Below are 22,888 nucleotides of genomic sequence, written 5' to 3'. Positions count from 1 at the left end.
CAGAAGCCTCAATACGAAGCTATTAAAAATGCACACAATACTGATCAACAGGTTTACCATAATCATATAGCAGAAGCTAATTCAGCCAACTGTGCTTTCAGACTTTCTGGGTGATGTATCTCCCAGCTCATGAAATACAGACTGATGTTGTGAGTCCTGACTGACAGCTTCATTTCAGTAATTTGCAGCAGCACACTGACATTTTATTAAAGCACAATAGAAGATACACTGAAATTAGTGGGGGATACTCTTGCTTCAGCAGGCTTTGGATAAAGTAATGGGTGTTATCTCTGATAAGATGGTGGGAGACCATGTCAAATCCAGAGTAGCAGCTCCCAAATTTCCAGCAAATGAAAATGAGTGGGAGTTGTGCATCTGAGTCTCCCTTTGTGCCTTTGAACACTCCTTTATAACACTAAACACTTGCCAGCATGGAACATCAGGTGAGAAACATGCAAGATGCTTCACCTCTGCTCTGCTACATCTCCCCCAGGAAAGTTTACTCTCTCTTGTTCCCTTCGTTTTCCTACTCAAGTTTCCTTTCTCAGTCAACAATTTTCCCCAGTCCCTCCTCCCACCTTAACCTCTCTGTGGAGCTCTTTGCTACTGTTTGCACCAGTGGATCCAGGAGCTGAGCAAGATAAAGTTTCTCACTCACTATCTTTCTCAGTTTCCTGACTCTCCTCCCCAGGCTGTTCAGCTCTTAGCATGTGGTATTGCCTATTCTGATTTTGAGTCAGAAAGTGAATCCCTGAGAGCAAAGAAGACATGCTCTAATCCAGTGCTTTGTCCACCCATACATCAGCCTAGAGCACCTTAAATAAACATATTACAGGGAAGATCCTTGCTGTCCCCTAGTCCTGAGCAGTAATTTGCAGAGCTGGTGCATCTTTACTCTGCTAACCTGTAGGACTCATGAAAGCCTGGAGCAGAGTATCAAGGACCTGAGCAAGCCACAGGGGCTCTTCAACCTCTGCCCCTGCCCTGGAGTTTGGCTGGTTGTGCTCCAAGGCAGCTTGGACGTGGTGCAGCTGTAGAGCTTTGGGTCTGACCGTGCAGAAAAGCTGTGAGAAGCTCTGGTTGCCATCACCAGCCCTGGGATGTGTTCCATCCGTGTGTGCCAGGACCCTGGCCCTGCCTGCCAGGCACACAGACCAACCCAGTCAAATCTGGCAGCTGAGCACCTCATACCAGCCCTGCACAAGCATCATTTATCAAAGCCTTAAGACTGCATCCATCCAGGCACTCAGCACATCTCTAATAGCCTTCAGCCATTCAAGCCCATGTCCCAGACAGTGAAACAGCCAGAGAGCTCAAAGAAGCACTGACAGATCCTTTCAAGAATACCAAACAAGACGTTTTTCTCACATTCAATTCTTAACAGCACTGACTACAATAAAACAAAATAAAATAAACCTGCCTGTATGGTTCCAGTTTGCACAGTTCAACCATCACAAGGGAAGGACCTGACAGCAGGAAACAGAACAACACAAAGTATGGGCTATATACAAACCCAAGAATCTGTAATAATTTTCCATTCCTCTTTGATCCACATTTCTGTTTACAGATATTGCAATATTTTATGGTTTTTGTTTATGAAGTTATTGGCCAGACTCACCTTTTGTTCCCTTTTATGGTGCAGATTTGTGGTCCTCATCTGTACATTCTCCATCTCCTTGTGGCTAACAGTGATGCTGAAGTGATGCCAAGGTTCCTTTCATTTAAAGCAAACTCAAGGCAGAACTTAATCCCTGAGCCAGATACAAAGGCCACTGAAATCAAAATAAATATTCTGATCAGTCCCAGTGAGATCTGAGCCAGTCTAGTAAAGAACACTTTCCACAGAAGCTAGCATAGCATTCACTCCCTTACCAAAAAGTCATTCCAAAGCACATTTGCTATTAATTCTGCTTCCTCCTTAATCCCATCCTAAATAGTTCTAGCTTCACTTCATTTTCTCCTTGGAAAGTTAAAACTTCCAGAGGTTTTGAAGACACCCTTTGTCAAAGGATTACTGGAGGCACCAGTGGAAATTTAAGCATTATTAATTAGACCATGAAAATGAATTCCTATAAAAATTGCCCATCTGTGAGTGTTAATTTAGCAGCAAGTAGTTATTTTTCTCTGCTGGAAAGGTAGATCGAAAGCAAGCTGAGAAAAATAGAAGACACAAGAAAATAAGATGGGAAAAACAGTATGAATCTTATCAGTAGAAAGTGTTAATTACATTATAAAGCCCTTAGTCACCTAAGCTTCTGTGTACAATAGGAATAGAACAGCCCAGATTATCCCTGCATTTTTTTTAAAACTGTGACTACAGTTCTATTTATTACCTTTATTTTTAACTGGACTTCTCATGAACACACACATCCAGAGGTGTATGCAGCCATGAGAAATGTGGAACCAGATGACTGCAAGCCACTGGCGGCTGTTCAGCACTGATCAAAAGAGCTGCCACCAAAGTCTCAGGCTACAGAATATCAGCAATTAATCCTACAATCACACCTTCCCCAAGACATCACTGCAGGCTCCTTCAGAGTAGAGGCTGGAAGGGGGGGCTGAGCCAAAATATCCCTTCAGAGCACAGTGGACTTCATTAGTGTTGTGGGTTCATTGACAGACACAAATGTTGTGTGCCCAAGTGAATAAAGGGAGGTCTCAGCATCATCTCTGTCTCTGGTTTAATCAACTCATGTGGCAAGTGTTGCTGGACCTCAAAAAGCCAATTCCCATTTGAAGATTCTGCCTCAGCAATGGATATTCCTGTGGCTGTGGACAGAAACATTGCATGCGTGCATTGAGTGAAACCAAGGGCCCTTCTGCCCTAGGTTGCTGCAAGGATGTTGCATGAAATATTAAAAAAGAAAGCTTCATGCCTGGGGTCCTTACTGGGTCACCTCAGCCTTCAGCTGCCCTGCCAGCTCAGTCCTCTCCTTGGGATGTAATTAAACAGGAGCAAAGTGGTGTGAACCTGCTAGTGGCTTCCCATGGCCCAGAAGGAAATCCCTGGATTGCCCTGGGATGCCTGCACTGATCAGAAGCAGCAGGAGCAGCCCTGCCCTGGCTGAGGCACCTCATTTGGCACAGTCTGACAGTGCACAAGCACTGGCACTGAATGGCTTTAAAGGGAGACCACCACAGACTGTGCTGCTGCTGCTGCAAAGATCAGTGGAGGGTAAAAGAACCACGGACTCTACACCCTTGAATGGTCTTTCCTCCTGGAAACCTACAGACAGCCTGGTCAAGCTGACTGGAGCTTTCAGCTGAGCTGAGTGCAGTTACCTGGGGGTGAATCAGCAGGGCTCAGAGCACGGGCCCAGCTCTCAGGGGCAGAACCTGGTCTGTTCCATCAACACAGTTTGACATATGCTGTGAAGCCATTTCTTAAGTCAAGCTGTAAATATTTGAAAGTCAGTAGAAAAGTCTCTCCTTGGGCAAGATTATTCAACCTCTGTCTGTCTGCATCTTAGTCACAGGATCTCCACCCTCCTCAGGCCAAGCTTCACTGCTTCCTTTCTCTTTCAAACCTCCATGGAAATCTCTGTCGAGTACTGACTGCATGAAGCTGCAGTTTACCCTTAACCTGCACATGACTTCTGTTCCTAGAGTCTCCAGGATATGTTCAGATGTGTTTAGCATGAGCAGCTGCTCTCCTGAGCTCTGCTCCTGCAGTGCTGCTGAACCAGGACCATTCCAACCCCAGGTACCCAGTCCCCCGCTGGATGGTTCCCTCCTCACATTTATCATTCAGCTGTCCCTTTTCCTGACAGCCACAATTGGTTTTCTGGGCTGTTAATGGTAGAATTTGGTAATAAAGTGCATGTTATTTGATTCTGAACAGGCAATTAGACTTCCTCATTTCATTTTTAGGATTTTAACTGCCTGACTTGACACTAATGTGAATCAACCATCATCGCACTCTGCTATGCCACTACCATTAATGCCAGTGCAATGTGCACAATAATTCTGATAAATCACTGGCAGCTCATCTCCATATCATTCACCTGGTTTTTTGCCCCAAATTAGTCTTATGGTAGGATCACACATTCCCTAAATAACACCTTCTTTCCATGGTTACTAATGAGCCTGTTGATACCACTTCTTCAGGCTCTATTATGTTAAAGTCTTGTGGGTATATCCAGCTCCAACTGTCTGCTATAATTAAGACACAGATGTCACTGACTTTCACTTAACACTTAACAGACACAGAGTCCCCTGGATGATAAGTGAGGAAGGAAAGTGCTTTGTCTTTTGATTCTTTCTTCATTTTGAATGGCAGAACTCAGGGAAATGTCTTGGAAAAGGGACAGGAAGTGAGATTGATAACCTAAATAACAGCACCTGGCAGGAGGTCAGCCTTGGGCTTTTTTAAAGAAAAATGAGACTAAGGCAGAACACAGTGAATTTCTGGAGGCAAAATTTGTTCATGAAGAAGATTTACATAAAACACAGGAGAACACAACAATCACATTCAACAAGACTTGTCAAGTTCACCTATGGGACTTTCTGCAGCTTCACCAGGAATTAGAAACACTAATTTATGTTCACTGTCTGTTTTGAAGACAGTCTGGTCCAAAGCTTAAACAAAGAAGGTGATGTTATTCAGCTTTCAAGAAGTTCTGGTGAGGTTTGGATTGGAAGAGACCTTACAGATCACCTCATTCCAACCCCTCTGCCACAGGCAGGAACACCTTCCACTGGACCAGGCAGCTCAAAGCTCTGTCCCACCAGGCCTTGGACAGTTCCAGGGATCCAGGGGCATCTCCCTCAACATGCTGGCCATGCTTCCTTTCATGCAGCCCAGGATATCATTGGTTTTCTGGGCTGCAAGCACACATTTCCAGCTCATCCACCTTCAAGTTATTTTTGGCAGGGTTCCTCTCCATCCATTCATCTGCCAGCCTGCACTGAAATTGGGGGCTACCTGGTACCTACAGAAAGCTCTGTCAGACTTTGACACCACTGGATCATTGATGTGAAGATTTTCTGAGCAGCACAGTCCATGAGAAAAGGCAGAACACAAAATGGAAACACAATGTCTGCTACAGAGAGCTCTTCAGTAAACTACCCCAGTCTCACTGCTCTTCAAAGCCATGCTCAAGCTAATCCTTCAGGAGGCCAGGAAGGTGGAAATATTTAGCATTTGAGTGTATAGTTTCAACAATGAAAAAGCTATTCAGGACACAGCATTAATACAAAGGACCTGCTTTATTCCTTGTAAAGGTCTTGTATCTTTTGATTGTGTTTATTTTCAAAAGGGGAACATGTTTACAAGAACAAAATATACACTTCACAAGAACAGATTCTATGTTAGTGTAATTCTTTTGGTACTAAACAAATTACTACAGGCATAAAGTTCTATTAAATTTAAAATAACACCTCCAAATTCCAGACTCTATTTTAAATATGAAAAATAGAAACCAATTTAAATAATAAATACTGATTTTATACTTTGTGTTTTTTGAAATGGAAAAATTCAGTCTTTGAGCACAGAATGACAGTTTAAAACTGTGGCTGATTAAGCTGTGTGCTCACAAGCTGAACAGGCAGCAATACTTACTGTACTTAATCCATCAATTACATACAAGCAAATATGCAAGTGGTGGAAGAGCCCATAAATAATGCTGTAGTGTCCTCCTCCAGAGACCTAAAATGTGACAGAGAATTGTCTGACTAAGCTGTTTTCTGACAGATACTAACCAAAACACTGAGCAGGCATCTCCACACCACGGTCACATCTTCATCTGCAGTGGCTGCACAGCCCAAGCCGTGCTGCAGCTGTGGTACAGCCACACTTCAGCACACTTTGTTTGCAAAAGTGTTCAAGGGTAAAGTTGCTCTCCTAGTGACAGTAACTGGCTGATAAAAGCAAAGAGACTCCAGACAATCCCAAAGGACCAAACTGAGGTGGTGTCTTCATAAAGCATTTCTGAGGAAGTTGAAAGAATGCAGATTTCCACACCCCAGGAAAGTTTATTGCCTTCTCTGGAGAGTGCTGAGCCCTTCTGGTAGGACTTTTATTCCTACCTCAAGCTGCTTCTGAAGATCAGTGTTTTTGCTGTTAGAGATTTTTAACTTTTTTTCTTCAGCTCTTCAAAGGATGAGACATCCTTAATTCTCCATTTGCTTTATTTCCTCTCTTCCATTGCCTCCACCTGGGGGAAGAAAAAACCCAAGCCACAACACCAAAAACATGTTCCATGTTATCACAGCCCTTTGTGTCCATGCTACAGTCTGTTTATCAGACCAACCACCCCTTTGGTTACTCACTTGCAGGAAATAACTCCTGGTAAAGGGGAAAAAAAGCTTCACTTTCATAAATATTCCCATTTTAAAGGGCAGATCATCACATCAGAACTTAAGGCAGTAAGTGACAGGGGCTATAAACAGGAAAATAAAAGATTTTGTGGCCTTTGTATCCTGTAGGCAGGATAAATCCTTCCAATTACACAAGATCCTGGCTAAAGTCATTACTTGCTGTTCAGAAGTCTTACAGCATTTTTCATTCTTTGCTAAATTTATCACACTAAATCCCTTCTCTATGATCAAAGTCTTCTGGGATACAGAAGCTGAAAGATATAAAAGTGCTTTGATCCAAGGGGACTCTGGTGAAAACAGGCTTCAGTAGTACAACCTCTTAATTGTTACCATAACTCAGCATGATCCTATCTCAATGTCATCAGCAACAAAAGACTTCTCCACAGGAAATACTGATTTAGGGGATCCACCCATCAGCTCATATGCATTCACAGGTGTTGCTGAGAAAGGCAGCCTTGTTCAGAGGTTCCTCAAAATAATTAGTTTTCCAACTACTGTAATTTTTTGAATACAGATCGTTCTGTGTTCCATCTCACCACCTTGACCAGAGAGTAAAACACACCTGCATGGCTCTACTTCACATTTTAAACAGTAAGGTTTGCTTCCCGGTGGAGGTCATGCTCAAAAATCAATTATATCAATTGGAAACAAAAGAGGAGTGAATGCATTTTTTATTTTTCCTTGTGTCCTAGAAACATTCAAGGAATACAACATCATCTGAGGGGAGAGAGCAGCAATCAACAATATAGAAATCAGCTTGTCAGTCCAAGACACTTGTCTATCAATCACTTCCATAGCCAAACAACATATTCAATACCAAACTCAAAATGATAATTCAGATGGGCATTCCTCAGTTGTGCTGTTGCTTTCCATTGTATCCCTGGCATTTTTTAACAGACATTTTAATTATCTGAATCTTGCAGGAGTTTCTATATTTCTGTGTGTATTTCGAACAGGAGAAACAGAACCACACAGAACAAGTTTTTACATCATTAGAAGATGGGGCAGATTTCAAGGTGGCTCATTCATTTCTCTATGGAAAAACTAAAAATTTGCTCCAGACCTTCCAAACACTTGCTTCCATATCATTCTGCAGAGCTGCTCCCTGCACATCCTCCTCCGTTTCCACATCAGCTCTCCGGGTCTCACACAGCTGTGGCCTGACTCTCCACAAAGCCCTGTGCCATCAGACTCCATCCCCTGGGATGTCCCAGCCTGCCTGACTCTCCAAGGACATGGACACCCCGGGCTTCCTGCTCACACACACTGAGCTTTGCTGGGAGGAATGGGCTGAACACATCCCAGCCTTGGATGTGCTTCCCTTCAGCCCCTACCTCCTGCCTTAGCCAGCAAAAGCTTCCTGGAATTCCCCTGTCTTTTTTTACCTGCACCTGCAACTCTTCTGTGCTCAAGAGACACTTTTTTTTCTGTTAAAACAGCATTCCTTTCTGATGGGAATATTAGTAGATGACATTCCCTGTGCCCCCTTCAGGTGCATATACAGAATATCTCCTGTCAAACCAGCTAATTATGCCGCTATTCCCTTGTTGTAGATAACAGCAAAACTTCAATTAAAGCTTAGCCCTTCTTCATGATACTTTTAGCATAATTTCTGAACAACTGCCTTACCCCAGTAAATGCCTGAGTTTGATGAGACACAGGGAATTAAAAAGTGATTATTTTTTTCCCCCATCACAGTGGGAGGAAGAAGCCAAACCTCTCTGTGCTGTGAAAAATCTGGTTGTCCTTACCTGAAATGTGATCTCTAGAAATGATGCCCAGCTAGTGGTTCCTGGATGCCAGAAGGAAAAGAGTTCAGCATTTTATGAAGACAATTAAGGACATACACAGGGCAGCACTGTTGAACCTTAAGGGAGGTATCAGAGCCTGCACTCCCAAAGTGCTGCATACCCTTTCAGAAAGGAGCTCCCACCCAGGAGCCCCAGCAGGAAAAAAATTAAATTATTGTGTTTGAACCCCACTTTCCTCTCACCAATATTTGTTAAATACAACAACAAAAGTGAAACCTTTGTTTCTTCCATCAAACTAAAGATGTTTGTCATGACCCACTTCAGCCCACTGGGATCTGATTCCAATGGTGTGGAGAAGGACCACGGGTGGGATTTGGTAACAAACTTGGGAATGATGCACCAGTTACAGCTGCATTCTGAGCACAGAAACCATCACCCTGCTTCAGTAACAAACAATGATCATTTATGGCAGCTTTCTTCTCTCACAGCTCTGACAGCATTGGCAAAAGAATTATTATCCCAGCTTTGTTTTTTTGGGAATAGAGCACTGAGCACTGAGGACCAGCATTTCCAAACTGGCTTCTGATTTTTGCAGTGCTCCTGTGTTTGCCATGTTTGAGAGCCCAGCTGGAGCTAACAGAGCTCATCCACAAGAAGCACCAATTACACACAAGTCCCACTGAATCATTAGGAGCTGAAGGTTATCAGCATTCCTAAAAAATTAATTAAAGAGAACAAAATGGATTTGCTGAGATAATTTGGACATGCAAAAATAACAAATTGCTGTGGAAAAAGCATGGCCCACCTCTCAACCAAGGTCATACAGAACTTTATTGCACCAGAGGGAACCACGTCCAGGTTTTCTAACAGTGCACCAAGTGATACATTTATATATACCTTTACAGGGCAAAACTGGATGGAAACTGGCCTAATGGTTCAGCTGTATCGTGTCTCTTGTGCATAATTGAATGACACTGATGAGGCATCATCATCTCTTCATAATCATCCCTACCCCTGTGGACTCTGGAGTACACCAGAGATATTTATGAGACCAGTCAGAAAATACACAATGGCTCTTTGGCCTATGAAAAATCAAAGTAACCACTACCACCTCCCTTTTTTTTTTTTTTTAATGGTTTCTTTGAAGCATAAAATCATAAAAGGAGGAGGGACAAATTTTTAAAGTAGGCTGAAAAGAAGCCAGCAACATAATTTACATACACAGGTGTGGTTTTCTAGCAATTAGCAAAAAATCTCAGATCCAAACATCCAATAACCAGATTTTTTCCCCTTAGTGTTATTTAAAATATACATAATATCATTTCCTGATGAGTCTGCTCCAGGTATTTCTACATAAGCAGCGCTTCTGTGAAATAGGATTTTCCAATCAGACCACTAATGAAAACCAAAGCAAACAGTTCCTTATTTTTTAAGTTCCTGAACCTGGCATTTTCAGACAAATATCATGGAAATTTTGAATGAAGAAAAATTAATACTAAAGGTCAGCTGCAATAGAGAAACACTAAGAAAATGTCTGAAAATCTGAACATCAATGCTTAGAACCCAAATAATCATCCTCCAGCTGACAGTGATCCACAAATAGATTTAAAGAGACTTCCACATTTAGAAACACTGCAATATGAGTAAAGAGGAAATGAACAGGTAAACTTTCATTCTATTTGCCCTTTTCTATTACTCATAGTTCCTTTGCACAAAGCTGTTTACATGTAAGCCCTTACAGATTTTATAATGTCCACCAGTAGTATTAAAATTTAAATTAATTATAGGTCACATGCTCATCTGCTATAAATTAGGGTAGCTATTGAAATAAAAGGTACAAAGTAGGACTGAATACTAAAGCAATAAGGTGCTCTTTGTCTGCCTGACAAAAAGTGTATCAGAAATATTCTTTGAAATAAGAGTGAGTACATCTGTTGGCAAAATAATCTTTTTCTACTGAAGAGCATCACTTTCCTTCACCAAAATGTATCCACTGAGACAAATCCTCACACAGCAAGAGAACAAATGCTACATGAAACTACACCTTAAACATTTGGTATATTCACAAAGATGAAACCATCCAGACCAGCTAAGAATATAAAGCTGAAAACAAAGCAAGTGTGCAACAGAAGTCAGCAGATACTATTATTTCAGAATGCTTGAGGAAGCTCCCTGGGATTAATTTCTAGAACAAAACTGTGTATATGCACCAGAGACTTGTGCTAAACACATCCTTCTGCCTTGCTCCATAACCTGCTGCATTAACCCACCTTACACAGACAGGCACTTTATGACAAAATAATGCAAACCAACCTCCCTGAAATCACATTGTCCTGGGAGCACAGCTGGGAACCAAATCTCTTCCTCAGTCCCCATCCAGGGCCATAGGATGAGCTTGTCAGCTCTCCAGCCCTGGTGGCCCCTGTCACTATCAGTCATCTGCTTTGCTGAGTGGGTAATTCTGCTGGAGAGGTCATTAATATCTCATTGAATACTGAAACTACTAGTTCATAAAGCCAATATCATGTCCTGGTTAGCATCAAACATCTGACTGCTCTGCTACTGTGGTAAAATGCACTTACTACAGCTGAAAATAAAACTGCAACATCTAAAGCTGTTTGTTTTTTGGGTTTTTTAATTTAGAATGAAATACTGTCAACAACATTGTCTGAAGCCCTGGGTCCAGAGAGTCCAGCCCCAAGACCTTTCTCTGAGAGGGCTTCCAAACCCTTCCAGTGAAGTCCAAGATTCCCAGCTATCCCAAAGAATATCAGCTTGTTTGTAAATTATCCAGGAAAATGCCATTTTCTGTAGAGTTCACACACTATACCCAGTCCTTACCCTTGCTGTGCAGTTCCCAGTTGTGAAGGGCTCCCAGCCCTGTGTGCAAACAGCAGGCTTCTCCTCTGGGTTGTTATTCACTTCTGTACTGCTGTAGCAGCTGTGCCTGTGCTCTGCCTGGGGAACAGGTAATTGGCTTTATACCTTTTAATGAAGTTTCACCTATAATGGCAGCCAGCTGCTTTATCAGACACTATATCCTATTGTTTGTCCCTCCATACACTGATAAATTTCACTTTTGTCCGTAAGTTGGTCACCACTTGTAAGAAATATTCTTTTGTGTCAGATCTCCCTCAAGTGCTTTGTTCATGAAGTCCAGCACAGTGTGTGATGGTGTAAGAGAAGAGCCAAGCCTCAGGAACAACCTGCTATTTGTGTTTTTGTGCAATCACATCTGATTGCTGGTTACTGCACCTCATTCTCCATGGCTGCAGAACTGCACACGCTGAGCTTTGCTATTTACAAACAGTGATTTAAGCATCACCCAGAATGTGAACTTCCCCTTGGCAATCTGTTTCCATGAGCCACAGCTGCACACACAGGTGCTCCCTGCAGACCACCCACACATTAAACAGCCTGTCCAGCTCTGCTCCCTCACATTGCCCCTCGCTTAGACCCAAATTGCAGAGCAGACCTGACAGATGCACAAAGCCATGGGGTGGCTTTAGGTACTTGAAACCAGACCTGTGAAATCACAGACTGCCAAACTCATGCCACTTGTGGATTAATTAAGCTTATAACATTTCCCTCCAGGTTGCCTCTGCTCACCCCCTTGCTTTTCCAGCATGAGGCATTCTTTCCCCAAGCAGATGCATGCAAAGACCAAAACAAGGGTGGCTGCTGGTTATAGTTTTGGGGATTTTTTTTTTCCATGAAGAATATTAGATAAAGTTCCATCCCAAGCAATGGCCTCGTTCCCTTTCACGTGTTTTATTTGCTCCCTCACCATTTATATGCACTTCTCTTAACCTGGCAGTGTTGGTTTGCTTCCACCACCAGCCCTCTGTCTGCTACAGACACTTGCACTCGTGTGTGGCTGGGGGAGCCTCCAGCTGCCCCAGAGGAGATGCTCTAAGAATGTTTCCATTCAATTCTGCACTCACCTAGGTCAGGTTACCTATGACAAAAGGTCAACATTCTTTATTCTTGGACAGAATTTCTCTTGCAAAAAAATCTCAGAGGCTTTCAAACTTTATTCTTCTGACCATTTGACCTTTTATATTTATTACACTGTATTTTTCATCTCTCAACCAGACACATCTCTTTTCGGTCAATTCCTGTGATACTCTAAAACCACTAAGAAAACATAGTAAATGATCCTTAAAATTACTCCCATGTTAACTAACTAATCTTTTTACCTATGTCTTCAAGAATGAGTATTTGATCTTGGGAACCACAGATATATAGCTGTACTCCTCTATTAGAATAAAAGTCAAAATGGCAATAGTCTCAAAACTCCTTACTAAAAAACCCAATCTACCTGCAGTTCCCTACATTCTATCTAACAAGCAAAGCATTGCCCCATTTTAACCAAGTTCTCAGGCCAATGATTGCTGAGAAATCTCTAGTTTTTCACTGTACCATGCATCCCAAATCTGAGGCAAATGTAACAAGGGTTGGAAGCATCACTGCTGCCATGCAGGCAGCACCCAGTCCCAGAATGGATGTCATTTCAGGAGTGTGCTGCATGCCCACTGAGCTGCCATGGATTTGAATAAATGCTCTAGAAAGTGTGAGCTTCAAAGTCCACCAGGTAAAGGGTCTAGAAAGAGCAGGTTTTCAGATCCCAGAATTGTCTTCTAATTGCATCAAAGCCCATTTCTCTGCCACAAAGCCCAGAGGCCTGTGACTGTGCAATAACCTGAAAGCAGCAGATGCTGCTGGATCTTGCTGGGTAATTTTTTCCCTTTTACATTAAAAATAGAATACAACTTTTTTTTCTTACACATTCTGGTACTAGTTCATCCAAATAATTCTTACCATTTGGAATGCAGCCCCATGTGACAGGCTCATTAGCCTGACAGCAAAGCCAGCAAGTTGAGAATAGCACAGTGGAGCACGTGTTGCTTTTCTCTGCAGATGCTTCAAAAAATAAGTGACAAGAGCCCAAATCCTGACCCCAGCATGCACCCAAAATTAACTAAAGAAATCTTGCTCAAAAACAGAAGCTCTTGTATAGCTTCTATTCTAGGATTAGATCACAGCAGCAGATCAGTCATTTCCTCCCTTTTTGTTTTTGGTTACAGAGGAGCCCAGCAAAGGCTCAGAACACCCTTTCCCCTTAGTTCCACCTGTGGAACTCCTGTGCATCTCCCTCCTGCTGCCACCTGGCTCCCCAACAGAAGGGCATTTTTACTTTAAAACTGTGGAACTTTGGGCCATGTTTATCTTTTTAAGAAGTTACAATGTGAAAGGCTCTGGCTGTCTGAGGATTTGGCTCAGTGGCACAGAAGATAGGAGCCAGCTTGCAGACTGAGGTGAAAAGGGATTAGATAGTGTCTTCATTAATTACAACAGAATTAGTTCAAGGAATCACTGACCAGGCACAGCAGCATTTCAAAAGATCAGATACACAGTTTATCCTTGAGAATTACAAATCACCATAACATCTTTAAGGCAGAGTTTTTCTGATGCAGAAGAGTAATTTGAACTTCTTCAGAAGTTCAGTTTGTGAGCTGATGATGGACCAGCCCTTGGATACTGCAGGTACCAGGGATGCACAGGACAGGTCCTTGCACAGTTTCATTCCCAGGGTCACTGCACACTGACACACTTTGCCAATTTGCAGCTGCTAATAATAAGCTCTATTTGGAGCATCAATAACACACAACTATATTAAAATTCTCATCTTTTTGTAGAAGGAGGGTGCTCTTAAACAAGGACTCTGCATGATATCATGTGGTGTCTATTCCAATACAAAAATAATCACTGTGATTTAGCTTCTGTGCTCTCTACCCAGAGATCTATGGCTTCTTATCTATTATATCTTTAATATAAAACAAACTATTTTCATTCTTACTGGCTTCCTCCACAAGGCATTCTATTTATGAGGTGGTTTTAGACTTATCATTTAATCATAGGAACAGATTTTGCCAATTTATGCTCAAGCCCCATGACGATATGCTTTTAGATTGGAGCTTTAAACAGCTCCAAGAAATGTTTATCCTGACAATGAAGAGTTTAAGCCATGCACAATTTATTTTCATCTTACTTGTATAACAAGGGCAGGTAAAGGGATGCAAACCATTTTCACATCAATTATAAATACTGCATTACACACACAAGGTTATATCTTCAGCTATCCAGGGTCCCATGATCTCCCCATGTGCTTGTAACCCAGAAATTTTAGCTTGCTTTAAGTTTTTTCAAACCAATCTTATGAAACTAATCTTCCCTGCTTTCCTCTTTTATATAGGCTCCAATCACTCAAGCCAAATTGTTTTGTTTTTGTTTATACTTCATCATTTACTGTATTTTGATAAAGCCTATTGGACTGAAGTTCTATAACAAGGATATATTATCTAACCTTACCAGGCAATTTTCCTCAGACTGTTTCATATTGGAAAGAAAAATTCTAGTTTAAGTACTCATTTCAGGATGCTTAAATATAGGTGTATTATGCAATAGTAATAAAATATATCTAAACAGTTTTATGTTGGACAAATACTCAAAGCATTTATACACTTTTGCTATAACCCTAGACATTTAGTATTTCTGATTGCACTGGCTTCTTTCGAGCAGCCAAGACAGAAACACAGCAGCATGACTAAGGAGAATTTATGTTGGGGACTGGTAGTACCTCCAAGGTACCATTTTTTAAAAAACAGAAATTGTTATGATAGATAGATAGATAGATAGATAGATAGATAGATAGATAGATAGATAGATAGATAGATAGATATTCCAGAAACAAATATTCTACAATAATTTCTTTCAATGACAAGTATTAAATATCAGGAAAGAGCCAAAATTGTAGCAGTTTCATTTAAGAAAAACAAACCCAACAACATACAAACTAAGAGAATACAGAAACTGAGTACTGATTTATAGAAACTATATGATCTATGTTGTGAAAATGTGTTCAGTGGCCTTAATGCTAATTCTGATCACCTTTGAGAAAAAGCAGAACAGAGTTAAAACATCCAGCACAATCCTCTGCAGACACGTTTATACAGTTACAAATGAGGGCAGAACAAAGACTGGCATTTTTTCACTCACTGGAAAAATATATTCTCTATTTCCAAAGGGTGGGTTAACAAATGGGCCTTACCAGCACATCCTGCAGCAGATATTTGTAAGGCTTCCCATGGAGCCTTGGGGCTCCTGCAGGACCTGAGCTTGAATTTTATCTTGTTACTCTCAAGATTTACTGCGTAAAAATTTAATAGACATTTTATTTTATATCTAAAGCCACTTTGGTGCAATTAAGATTTATTGCCTACAAATTTAGAACTGGGTGTTATTCTTCTGAAACCTGTTTCCTTTCCTTTCCTTCTATTACCTGGTCCACATATATTTGTCCTCCAAGAGGGGACCTGTAATTTACTCCACTGGGTAGAGGGAGGGATGTAAATCAGGGACCAGACTTTAAGAGACAGTGACTAAATATACAAGAATGTAGTGATGACATATTTTAATTATCCATGTACAAAAGAACAGCATTTCCAACAACAGATCAACTAGCTTAAGTATTTAAACAGGAAAATATATACTGAAGCCAGCAAAAAATGGAAAGGAAATTTGGACAAAATCTGATTAATAGAAAGTAAATCACTACTTAATTTAATTGTAGACTCTTTGCTTGCATTTGAACATCTCAGGAAGTATTTGCAGACACAAAAGTGATTTGAAACTGGATACTGTAATTGCTTATATCTCCCAAGGAATGCAGGATACCTAAAAGTTAAGACTGGAACCATCTCTTCCTCTTCAAAAGCACTGGAGAACATCACATGGCACGTGCATCTCATGCTGAGCACGCTGCACCCTGCCTGTGTCAGCTGTTCACTGGCTCTGCCACTGGGAACATGTGGTGGAATGTCTTTGAAAACTTTAACACACCATTTTCACACCTTCTCCAGCATACTGGGAAACTCAGCACAGTCAATCCTGTATCTGCTACACACTGGAAAGGTTTGGCATTTGGGAAATTTCTCCTGACATTGGTACAAACATCTTTTTAAAATATATCATCTGCAATTTAGTGCCCAAACTTTACCATCAGATGATTGCTTTCACAGAGGTTTTGATGACACTCTAGATGGTTCATAGCACAGTCATTTCTCTGTGTTAATACTCTAGTCCCTCCTAGAAACCAGACAGTGTCTTAAAATTAAATTGGTAGACCAATTTATAAATTCATGAATTAAGGCAAATCTTATTCTTTGGCATATGGGGAATAAAAGCATCTGGCTAAAATCAAATCCTTAATATCATATGTTCCCTCACAGTACATTTACCCATTGCATTATCCAGGCAATGCTTTTCTTGTAGGCAGGGTCAGAACGAGCTGGAAATCCAGATGGGATCAGCTGCATGTAGCAGATAGCAGCTGTCACTTCAGCAAAAGTCTCTTTTCTGATGACACAGCACTTGAACACCCATGGAAACTCCAGTGTAAACGTCAGCCAACCTTTAGTGATCAGTAACTACTGGATTCTGACATCAGTGACAGGGTATGTGATAATGTAGCAATTTATCTTAGATTCCACAGAGAAGATCAAAAGTCCATGGATTCTGGTATTAGCTCATCAGTAAATGATTGTGACAGTGATACCAGGAAAAAACAATCCCACAAGCTTGCACACAGCATGAGCAAGATGTATTTCCTGAAATGACTGCTTCAGTGAAAAATAAATACAAGCAGTGAAGGGGATCTGACCCAAAGACAAGTAACACCCAGTTTCTCTAACAAAGCTTTTGTTTTCCTTACTTAGCAGCACTGTGTATAATTTCAGCTTCACTCTCCTTTCAAGATGAAGAGTGATGAATAATCACAGTGAGCAAAGAACAAATATATTCAGAGCCATTTCAGCCACTTAAAGCCCAGAATTTTGCCCCAGCTGTTTGCTTTCAGCAAATATTTATGAGCACTATGTTTTGTTCAGACAACTGCTTGTTGAAAGCAAACCCTGGGACTGTATTTGAGATTCATTTAAACAGCAAACTAAATTTGTTTGGGGAAATTTAGGCAGAAATAATTTACAAAATATATATTGCAAGCAGGGCTGCTAAACAGTGGCATTAGTTAGCACATGCCCAGAGACATAGGGAGCTTAAGGCCATCTGAAATTGAAAGTGATCTTTTGTAATAGGTGATTGCAATTTCATTTTTGAGACACAGCAATGAGTTCCACATATCTAATTTACTAGAGCCAGCTCAGGAATTTGGAGAAGCATAAGCAAATCTTTGGATATACTTTCCCCTTCTCCAAACAATAGATTTACTGGGTCTGTTGTTGCCAGGGAATTGGTCCCACCCTTGTGGCACTGCAGGGTGGGAACACTTTGCCATTAGCAAGCAGCAAGTACAGCCATGGATTGCCAGGAGGAGAGAGGTGCTGGGGTCCTGGCTGTCCATCTGCAGGAAATTCACTGCTCTAGGCAACAGCCTCCTTTGATTAAAGCTAAATATCATCCTGCAAGCAATAACATTTCTTACAGAAGGCAGATGGAGTGAAATAGCAGGTCAGACACTGACCACTCACCCACATCTGCAGTCAACACCCAAGTTTGCACACCTGAGTCACTGTACCCAAAACTCCTTCAGATCAGGCCTTTTTTCCCAGGCAGCAGAGGGTCCCAGCCCCCAGCAGTGGTGACACAAGCACGGTGACAGGCAGGAATTGCAAAGTGAGCGAGCAGCAGAATGTGCCAGCTTGGTGCTGCCATTGCCATTAATATCAAAAGCAAGGCACAAAGCAGCCCTGGGTCGTGGCTCCACAGCTCTGCAGCTGCTCTGAGGAGCAGAGCTGGCTTGGCCCAGAGGAAGCACCCAAAGGCTGAACTAATACGTGCTTTGGGATTGCCACTCGTAATTCCTGCACAGCATACTGAACAGCAGCAGTCAGGAACAATTGCTCCCTCTCATCTAACAAAAGCCAAAGCTGTGCAGGGAGAAATACAGATGGGTTTCCACCACAGCCAGCTGTGCCAAAAGCTTTGCTCCCTGGCATGGTTGCTTAGAGCCCTACAAGCAGCATCATTATCCCTGCACACGAGCTCTGTGCTGGCACCTTGTCAGTTTTGGACACCCTGCCCACACTAGGGTTTTTTTAATTTTGTTGTGCATCAAGAATAAGGGATTTGTTCAATATCATCATTAACAAATCATTGGTCCAGTTATCTGCCTTTCTATTTCATTTCAAATTTACAGTCTAGTTACTGCTTCTGTGACAGGAATAGATTTTCAGATGATTTCAGAAGTAGTTAGGATGACATTATGACTCAATGCATGTGATCAAATGCCTCTCTGAATGAGTCTGTTGGATTAATGAAGCAGTTTGATGAATTAAATGATATTCCAGCAAAGAGCAGATGATGATATTTCAAAATGGCAAAGATTTTTTTTTTGCACATTCTGGTGTTTTCAGTGTCATTCAGTATCAGGGACAAATTCCAATTATGAGAGGATTTGAAAGTTCAAACATAAGGCTTCTCTGATCATTTGTGGGATTTGTGCCTTAGGGCCACTTTCTGCAGTCACAGCTGAGAAGACAGAGATATAGGGCAGGTCAACCAGCACAGCAATAAACACATAATCCACACATAAACCAGAGCCAATACTTGGAGAAAAAATAATAAACTTAGCAAATTATTCTATAAAAAGGAAAAAAAAATATACAGATGCTACATCTCATTCACAATTGCTCCCAGAAGCACCTCCTGAAATGCAGCAGCTCTGAGCATAAGCTGTATCACTCTGATAAGACTTGAACTTTGTGTCTTCTGCAGGGCTGAAGGAGGAGGGTGAGCAGTGCTGGGTTTTAGAAGCTTTTTTGCCATTTCTCCTCATCAATTTCCACAGACATATGCTGACAAACATCTTTCAACTCTAAATACCTCTTTCTAGCTTTTATATTTTCCCCTAAAAAATGTAAAAAACAACTAGACACTGCACTCTAACATGAAAAGATCAGATCACAATCTTAACACTTAGATAATTTAACACTGAATATCTCCAAGAACAGTGAAATCAAATGCATTCCACAATCCCTAGCTTACTTTGCCAACATGAAGCTATATATATTACTGTAAGTGCTGGCCCCTCAGACTCCCTCTCACAATTTGGATAAGATTTCTGTCTTATGAAATTAAATCTCCAGAGTTGCACTATCCCAAATGTGTTGACTCTGTTATTTATACTGTCTCATCAAAGCACTTTACTACCACATGAAATGTATTTACAAAATAGAATTTGCAACTGTAATGCCATCAGATGTCCTTAAAACCACAGTGACAACAGCTTGAGCAAGCCTAGGCCACCTACAGGACTTTTAGTAAGACTGAATTTCAGGTTTGCTACAGAGGAACTCGGGCTCCTTTTACATTTTGCTCCCCACATAAGCAGAGGCTGCTCTTTCATATAAAAACAAGCCAGACACAAACCTGGCTCAGACAAGCAGAGTTTACTGTTTTTGTGTGAAAACACACACAAATATCAAGATAAAACACACAAGATCCCAAAGCTTGTCCTCACTGCGTTGCCCTGGCCGAGGGTGAAAAATGACAAATCTGTCAGTACCAAGGAGCAGTGGGGAGCCAGGATGTAACACTTCTGTCTTCTTTATACAACACTATCCCAGTATTAAAGAATCTAATCCTCAGCAAAGAAAACAGAAGTGAGAGATCTTAATGTTTGGTTAAATGGGAAGAGGAAACCCCCCACATTTACCCAGACTTGTATCTTTATACCTCCAAGTACACATTTTAAAGTTCTCATCAACTTTGTCCTAGTATTGAAAAAAAATCCCAGAACTCAAAGTGGTGCTTCAAGGCTGAAATCAGGAGAGACAGAATGACAGGACCAGACAGTTCCTTGAGTTTAAACTGGTTTTTGTAACCCAGAGCATGCAACACAGAGTAATCAAATGAGTTATTGACCTAGGTGGTACATCCTGATGGGAAAAGGCTTTGAAAGAGTTTGTACAGAAGCTTCTAGCACAGAGTGATTCAGTTAGCCTTTAACTCTTCTCTTACTGAGACAATCTAACAGAGTGAGGACTGGCATCTCCCATCTTCATGGGAGACAGGCTTTTCCATGCACACTTTACTCTAAATTCTGCCTTTTTTGTAACACTGTCCAGAGAGGAACAAGAAGAGATTCATTAATCAAACCACTGGAAAACTCATGGTGAATTTTTTTTCAAAGCAAGCCACAAACTTTTGGAATTCAATAAATCGATCATGCTCTTTAACTTCCTTTCCTCCCTGTTTTAGCATTTGAAGCACTGTTTTCTTTTGTGTCTGGCTATGTTAGAATAATCAATAAGAAATTATACTTTTGCTTTTTACATTCCAACAACATATTTCTCACTGATTCATATTGATTGCAGAGCAAAACCTGAGAAAACTAATGGAAATTTTTTACATTGTTTGTTACACTGCCATCTCATACTGGAGAACTGCACTGCCAATGCTAACCTAATTTAATTTGCAGAGAGCATTATTTTTAAGTGTGTACATCTGGAGTTGTGTGAAGATTTTTGTTGCCAGTAAAATTAATTACCATATTATTCATTTTACTTGAAGCCACTTTCTCAATTAAGACTTTGAACAAGTGTTCTATTTGATTACCCCAAGGGATGAGTGACCAGCTGTGACTGCTCACTGCTGCTTGCCTATGGGTGAGATGCACCTTATCTCCTCTTTTAACTGACAAAAAATACTCTTTCCCCCTCCCCATTTAAACAGTGATGAGCTGTTTCAGTTCTCCCTGCAACAATACATCTTTTATACATGTAAAGACACCTTTGCACTTCCAGTGAGGAAGGAAATTCCTGTCTCATCAGGAGGCATGTCACACTGCTTTGAAGGGAGCCTTCAGCACCTCCTCTTAATATCTGCTAGGAAAAAAAAACCCACAGAAAAACACTGTCAAATACTTTCCATTTCTTCCCTTTCCTAGACTCCATTTCTTTCTAATCTACTTTTTGGGGAGGCACTTGCAAGTTAAGAAAACAAGTTATGTCTAATTATTCAGCCAAGACAGCAGCAGGCAACTAAAGTCTGCTAGATAAATAATGATATTTCTGTTCAAAGTGTTAGTAATATACCATTTTAAAACTGATTGTCATGGAGAGTGGAAAGATGGGAGTGGGTGAAATGACAACCAAAGCATATTTTTTTGCATGGTTTCCCCAGGAATTAATACATTGTCAAGTTAAAACTGACCCCCTGAAAGGCTGCACCATGCTAGAGAATTAAAATTTGAATGGCTTCATTCACATTAACATTACAGAGCAGAATTCATCCAGGGAAAAGGAGAAAATAATGAAAGAAACTGTTTTTTCCCATCATCATCACTTCAGGCTTTTTTATAAAAATAAATGTTTCAAAAATAAGTAGGAAAAAATAGCAATAGCAAATTTGCATTCCAGAGAAAAGTTAATGTTTCTACTTGGCTAATTCATCACTGAATAATGAAATGCTGACAACAGTGACAGAGCATTTAAAAAGTTCAACTTGCAAATGCACCAGCTCAGATTTCCAATGGAGCTGAGGATGCCAAATGCTTTTGGAAATCTTTGTGTCCCTTGTTCAGTGCTAAGTTGGAGCTCAGCTCTTAGAAGTGCAGATCTAGTTATGGACCATCAGCAAAGTCAAACACTGATTTCTTTTCCAAGCTTATTTCTAAGTGAATGAACAGAGTCATGAAAAAAAAAACCTAAAAGGAATTAGGAATTTCCTTCCTAATAAAAATGCACTGAGTAACAAGTTTATCACCTTGCCACTTAGGTTTCCTCCTATCAAATACCTCCTACATACAACACAAAGGAGAAGTCACCTAAATACCAGGAAGGTTTAAATCAGTTCAGTGAGATCAATATGGAAATCATTATGTCAGTCCACTGCCTATATCCAAACAATATATGAACAGCACAAAATAATTTGAAATATGGTGAAAGTAACATGTTAAAAACAATAAATGTAGCTAGGGAATGTTCCCTAAAATTATACCTGGGAAGTTCTGCTTGGAAGAACATGACTACTATTAGTAAGCCAAAGTATTTCAAATACAAAATAATGATTAAATCTTAGGGGGTGAAATTGCAAGTTGCTTTGAAACAACTTTTACAAAAAGAGTATGAGGAAAAAAATTTACAAATAAAGTGTGTTTTGCTGCTCCAGGAGGGAAGCAGTGAGTGCCTCCTGTAGGATAAAAAAGACAAAGTCACAGACAACCCGAGGGGTCAGACCTGTAAGGAGGGAGTGACAAGGGTCACAAAATAACTATATCCTTTATCTCCCTTTTTTGCTCTGTTCTTGGTGGCCAAACTAAAAATCACTTTTAGTTATCTGAAGATGCAGACACTGACATTCCAAGACTGAGCAGACAAGACAGGAGCTCCCATCAGCTTGGTGGCCTTGAGCCAGGCACCAGAGCTCTTGCTCAGCCTGACCTCCCCTCCCTGTAAAACTCAAACAACAGTGCAAAGTTTGGCAAAATGTTGTCACCCATGCAGCAAGAGAGACTTGCACACTTTCTGCTTCCCTGTTTGTTGGAGCTTGGTGTTTAGGAGTCCTGTGTGTTCCTCAGTTTGCTTGTATCCATATTACTGGAACAGCAGCTCCTACCCGTGTTGGTGAAGTTTTCAATCCTTCTGCTCCACCTTGGGGCTGCTTGGCTAAAGTCAATTATTTCCTCACAGTGCAGCAGGTCCAAAGGAATCTGCCCTGCTTAGGAGGGACACAGAATTTTCCCTAGTGGCCTAAATCATTCTCAACCAGTGTTTTGCCTTTATTTACAGCCATGCTTG

The sequence above is a fragment of the Parus major genome, chromosome 14, assembly GCF_001522545.3.
Source record: "Parus major isolate Abel chromosome 14, Parus_major1.1, whole genome shotgun sequence".
NCBI lineage: Eukaryota > Metazoa > Chordata > Aves > Passeriformes > Paridae > Parus > Parus major.
The sequence above is the reverse complement of the archived record's forward strand: the minus strand, read 5'-3'. Positions refer to the sequence as shown.